The sequence below is a fragment of the Triticum dicoccoides genome, chromosome 5B (assembly GCF_002162155.2).
Source record: "Triticum dicoccoides isolate Atlit2015 ecotype Zavitan chromosome 5B, WEW_v2.0, whole genome shotgun sequence".
In the NCBI taxonomy this organism is placed as follows: domain Eukaryota; kingdom Viridiplantae; phylum Streptophyta; class Magnoliopsida; order Poales; family Poaceae; genus Triticum; species Triticum dicoccoides.
The window spans coordinates 582,478,726-582,485,593 of record NC_041389.1 but is presented as its reverse complement, the minus strand read 5'-3'; positions in this window follow the sequence as shown (position 1 = coordinate 582,485,593).

The window sequence follows — 6,868 nt, the reverse complement described above, 5'->3', positions numbered from 1 at the left end:
CGTATCTCCTGACGTGCACTCCAAGTCCATCGGGTGGCTTTCCTTCCAAAAATAACTTCTCCAGTTGATTTCGTTCCGTTTTGACTCCGTTTGATATTCCTTTTCCTCGAAACACTGAAATAGGCATAAAACAACAAATCTGGGTTGGGCCTCCGGTTAATAGGTTAGTCCCAAAAGTAATATAAAAGTGTATAATAAAGCCCATAATCATTCAAAACAGATAATAAAATAGCATGAATGCTTCATAAATTATAGATACGTTGGAGACGTATCAATCTCCAAGAAGAGGAAGGAGAACTTTGTATTGAGATTCAAAGAGAGAGAAGAAGCCATCTAGCTAATAACTATGGACCCCGAAGGTCTTTGGTAAATACTCACAACTCATCTGAGAGGCCTTGGAGATGATGTAGAGGCCGTCCGTGGTGGATTCCCCCTCCGGCGGAGCACCGGCGACGGCTCCAAGATGGGATCTCACGGATACAGAAGGTTACAGTGGTGGAAATAGTTTTTCGTGGTCGCCTCTGATGTTTTCAGGGTACATGGGTATATGTAGGAGGAAGAAGTAGGTCGGTGGACGCTCGAGGGGGCCACGAGGGTGGGGCGCGGGCCCACCTGTAGGGGGCGCACTGGGCACCCTCGTGGCCGCCTTGCTTGTTTCTTGACTTCCACTCCAAGTCTTCTGGATCACGTTTGTTCCAAAAAGATCGCACCCGAAGGTTTCATTCCGTTTGGACTCCGTTTGATATTCTTTTTCTGCGAAACAGTGAAATAGGCAAAAAAAACAGCAATTCGTGCTGGGCCTCTGGTTAGTAGGTTAGTCCCAAATATGATATAAAAGTGTAAAGTAAAGCCCATAAACATCCAAAACGGGTAATATAATAGCATGGAACAATCAAAAATTATAGATGCGTTGGAGACGTATCAAGCATCCCCAAGCTTAATTCCTGCTCGTCCTCGAGTAGGTAAATGGTAAAAATAGAATTTTTGATGTGGAATGCTACCTAGCATATTTCTCAATGTATTTCTCTTTATTGTGGCATGAATGTTCAGATCCAAATGATTCAAAATAAAAGTTCATATTGACATAAGAAATAGTAATACTTCAAGCATACTAATAAAGCAATCATGTCTTGTCAAAATAACATGGCTAAAGAAAGTTCATCCCTACAAAATCATATAGTTAGGTTATGTTTCTTTTTCATCACACAAAATACTCCCATCAAGCACAACCCTGGTTTCAGCCAAGCAATTGTTTCATACTTTAGCAATCTCAAACTTTTTTCAACATTCACGCAATACATGAGCGTGAGCCATGGATATAGCACTATGTGTGGAATAGAATATGATGGTGGAGGTTGTGTGGAGAAGACAAAAAAGGAGAAAGTCTCATATTGACGAGGCTAATCAACGGGCTATGGAGATGCCCATCAATTGATGTCAACATGAGGAGTAGGGATTGCCATGCAACGGATGCACTAGAGCTATAAATGTATGAAAGCTCAACAAAAGAAACTAAGTGGGTGTGCATCCAACTTGCTTGCTCATGAAGACCTAGGGCATTTTGAGGAAGCCCATCGTTGGAATATACAAGCCAAGTTCTATAATTAAAAATTCCCACTAGTATATGAAAGAGACAACAAATGAGACTCTCTATATGAAGAACATGGTGTTACTTTGAAGCACAAGTGTGGAAAAGATAGTAACATTGTCCCCTTTATTTTTATTTTTATTTTTTGGGCCTTCCTTCTTTTATTTGGCCTTTCTTTTTTTTCTTTGGCCTTTCTTTTTTTTCTTTTTGGCCTTTCTTTTTTCTTCTCCTTTTTAAGGGACAATGCTCTAATAATGATGATAATCACACTTCTATTTATTTACAACTCATGAATTACAACTCGAAACTAGAACAAGATATGACACTATATGAATGCCTCCGGCGGTGTACATGGATGGGCAATAAATCAAGAGTGACATGTATGAAAAATTATGCATGGTGGCTTTGCCGCAAATACGATGTCAACTACATGATCATGCAAGGCAATATGACAATAATGATATGTGTCATGATGAACGGAACGGTGGAAAGTTGCATGGCAATATATCTCGGAATGGCTATGGAAATGCCATAATAGGTAGGTATGGTGGCTGTTTTGAGGAAGATATAAGGAGGTTTATGTGTGATAGAGCATATCGTATCACGGGGTTTGGATGCACCGGCGAAGTTTTCACCAACTCTCAAGGTGAGAAAGGGCAATGCACGGTACCGAAGAGGCTAGCAATGATGGAAGGTGAGAGTGCGTATAATCCATGGACTCAACATTAGTCATAAAGAACTCATATACTTATTGCAAAAATCTACAAGTCATCAAAACCCAAGCACTATGCGCATGCTCCTAGGCGGGAGGTTGGTAGGAGTTAACCATCGCGGGCCCCCGACCTCCACACAAGGGAAGGCAATCAAAAGAGCACCCCATGCAATAAATTTGTTACACAACTTTTACCATAAGTGCATGCTACGGGACTTGCCAACTTCAACACAAGTATTCTTTAAATTCACAATTACATCAACTAGCATGGCTCTAATATCACCACCTCTATATCTCAAAACAATTATCAAGCATCAAATTGATCATAGCATCCAATTCACTTCTACGATAGTTTTTATTATACCCAACTTGGATGCCCATCATTCTAGGACCAATTTTATGACCATAGAAAATACCATGCTGTTCTAAAAGACTCTCAAAATAATATGAGTGAAGCATGAGAGATAAATAATTTCTATAAAATTAAACCATTGTCGTGCTCTAAAAAAATATAAGTGAAGCACATAGAGCAAAACTATCTAGCTCAAAAGATATAAGTGAAGCACATAGAGTATTCTAATAAATTCTAAATAATGAGGGTCTCTCCCAATAGGTGTGTACAGCAAGGGTGATTTTGGTAAACTAACAAGCAAAGACTCATATCATACACGATGCTCCAAGCAAAACACATATCATGTGGCGAATAAAAATATAGCTCCAAGTAAAGTTACCGATAGACGAAGACGAAAGAGGGGATGCCTTTCGGGGCATCCCCAAGCTTAGGCTTTTGGTTATCGTTGAATATCTTGGGGTGCCATGGGCATCCCTAAGCTTAGGCTTTTGCCACCCTTTATTCCATAGTCCATCAAATCTTTACCCAAAACTTGAAAACTTCACAACACAAAACTCAACAGGAAATCTCGTAAGCTCCGTTAGTGCAAGAAAGAAAAACCACCACATAAGGTACTGTAATGAACTAATTCTTTATTTATATTGGTGTTACCTACTGTATTCCAACTTCTCTATGGTTCATACCCCCTACATACTAGCCATAGATGCATCAAAATAAGCAAACAACACACTAAAAGCAGAATCTGTCAAAAACAGAATAGTCTGTAGCAATCTGTAACTTTCGAATACTTCTGGAACTCTAAAAATCCAACCAACATAGGAAGTCCTAGGAAATTTGTCTATTTATCTACAGCAAAAGGAATCAACGCAACTGTGATTTATTGATTTTTTTCTCGTGAGCGCAAAGTTTCTGTTTTTCAGCAGAATCAAATTAACTCTTACCATAGGTTATCCTATAGGTTCTACTTGGCACAAACACTAATTAAAACAAGAAAACACATATAAACATAAAGTAAATGTAAAATTTATTACTAAACAGAAGCAAAAACAAAAAAACTACAATAAAATTGGGTTGCCTCCCAACTAGCGCTATTGTTTAACGCCGCAAGCTACGCATAAAAGCAAGGATAGATCTAGATAGTTCCATAATAATAAGATAGATCACGAAAAATCATCTCATATTCTCTACCTTTAGCAGCAAGTTTTCTTTGAGGCAAGGAAAAGTAATCAAAAAGGATAAATTTAATGGGACAAGAGTCCCCAAGATCGCTCTCAGGAGGTATGGGTTCCTCCTTTGGCCCTTCATATTGCACAACTAATTCATCATTATAAGCATTCTTTTGGGCGAACTTCGTGAGCCTATACTCAAGAGAGTATCCTAGCTCATTGTTTCAAAGAGCAAAATCATTATTAAGTTCGGAAATTCTATCAACTAGGACATTGGTAGGAACCTTTTTTCTAAGGTTTTCGTTAAAAGCAACATAGTCCAAAGATTGAAAACGCCTAATTTCCTCTTGATCAAAGAGGATCGCTTCTATGGGAGGACAGCCGGCGTCCACCCTATAGTGTGCAAAGATTTTTTTGGCCTCTTTTATTATAAATCTAAACTCATGTGCCAAAAAGATAGTAGTGGTGCGCTTAACAGAAGAATGCTCAATATTAGAAAATTCCAGGAAAAATCTTTGTATGCAAGGATGCATATGCATAAATTGTCTTTCAAGCTCAACTACAAGCATGGCGATAGCATCCACAAGACTACTAGTTCTATGAAGAATAGAACCACCCATAGAAGGTAAAGCACCGGCACAAGTAAAGAAGTCTTGAATAACCTTTTCCAATAATATTACCACTATCGATTCGAAACTTTTTAGTATGCAAGATAGGGGATTCTTCAGCACGAGCATCAGAATTTTCCATGTTATCACTATTATCCATATCGACGATTATTTCCCCAACTTCGGACATAACGGCAAACAAAAGCGAGGAGGAAGAAGAGGGCAAGCGGAAAAGAGAGGGCGAATAAAATGGCAAAGGTGAAGTGGGGGAGAGGAAAACGAGAGGCAAATGGCAAATAATGTAATGCGAGGGAGATGAGTTTGTGATGGGTACTTGGTATGTCTTGACATGAGCGAAGACCTCCCCGGCAACGGCACCAGAAATCCTTCTTGCTACGTCTTGAGCTTGCATTGGTTTTCCTTGAAGAGGAAAGGGTGATGCAGCAATAGTAGCGTAAGTATTTCCCTCAGTTTTTGAGAACCAAGGTATCAATCCAGTAGGAGGCTCCTCACAAGTCCCACGCACCTACACAAACAAACAAACAAGAACTCGCAACCGACGCAATAAAGGGGTTGTCAAGCCCTTCATGGCCACTTGCGAAAGTGAGATCTGATAGAGATAATATGATAATATAAATATATTTTGGTATTTTATGATATAGATTGGAAAAGTAAAGATGCAAATAAAAGTAGATTGAAAGCTTATATGATAAGAGATAGACCCGGGGGCATAGGTTTCACTAGTGGCTTCTCTCAAGATAGCATAATTATTATGGTGGGTGAACAAATTACAATCGAGAAATTGATAGAAAAGCGCATAGTTATGAGATTATCTAGGCATGACCATGTATATAGGCATCACGTCCTTAACAAGTAGACTGACTCCTGCCTGCATCTACTACTATTACTCCACACATCGACCGCTATCTAGCATGCATCTAGAGTATTAAGTTCATGAAGAACGGAGTAACGCATTAAGAAAGATGACATGATGTAGAGGGATAAACTCATGCAATATGATATAAACCCCATCTTTTTATCCTCGATGGCAACAATACAATACGTGCCTTGCTGCCCCTGTTGTCACTGGGAAAGGACACCGCAAGATTGAACCCAAAGCTAAGCACTTTCCCATTGCAAGAAAGATCAACCAAGTAGGCCAAACCAAACTGATAATTCGAAGAGACTTGCAAAGATAACTTAATCACACATAAAAGAATTCAGAGGAGATTCAAATATTTCTCATAGATAAACTTGATCATAAACCCACAATTCATCGGATCTCGACAAACACACCACAAAAAGAGTTACATCGAATAGATCTCCAAGAAGAGGAAGGAGAACTTTGTATTGAGATTCAAAGAGAGAGAAGAAGCCATCTAGCTAATAACTTTGGACCCGAAGGTCTGTGGTAAACTACTCACAACTCATCAGAGAGGCCTTGGAGATGATGTAGAGGCCCTCTGTGGTGGATTCCCCCTCCGACGGAGCACCGGCGACGGCTCCAAGATGGGATCTCGCGGATACAGAAGGTTATGGTGGTGGAAATAGTTTTTCGTGGTCGCCTCTGATGTTTTCAAGGTACATGGGTATATGAAGGAGGAAGAAGTAGGTCGGTGGACGCTCAAGGGGCCCACGAGGGTGGGGGGCGCGCCCACCTATAGGGGGGCGTCGGGCACCCTCGTGGCCGCCTCGCTTGTTTCTTGACTTCCACTCCAAATCCTCTAGATCACGTTTGTTCCAAAAAGATCGCTCCCGAAGTTTTCATTCCATTTGGACTCCATTTGATATTCTTTTTCTGCGAAACACTGAAATAGGCAAAAAAAACAGCAATCGGGCTAGGCCTTCGGTTAGTACGTTAGTCCCAAAAATGATATAAAAGTGTAAAGTAAAGCCCATAAACATTCAAAACAGGTAATATAATAGTATGGAACAATCAAAAATTATAGATATGTTGGAGACGTATCATACATGCGCACTCGAGGTGAGTCATGAATAATATCGCAGGGCAACACAGCCTCTGCACCGTACACCATGAAGAAGGGTGTGTGTCCGGTAGTATGATTCGGCATGGTCCGCAGCCCCCAGAGTACGGAGTCGAGCTCCTCAACTCAGTGTGTGTCTGACTCTTTCAAAGACCGCACTAATCTGGGCTTAATGCCGCTCATAATAAGACCATTGGCTCGCTCGACTTGACCGTTTGTTTGAGGGTGATAGACGGAGGCGTAATCAAGCTAGATGCCCAGATTACCGCACCAGGTTTTCACCTCATCGGCTATGAAATTGGAGCCGTTATCGGTGATGATGCTGTGAGGAACACCGTAACGATGCTCAACACCGGATATGAAGTCTATCACTGGTCCGGATTCGGTCATTTTAACTCGTTTGGCCTCTATCCACTTAGTGAATTTATCCACCATGACCAACAAGTATTTTTTCTTA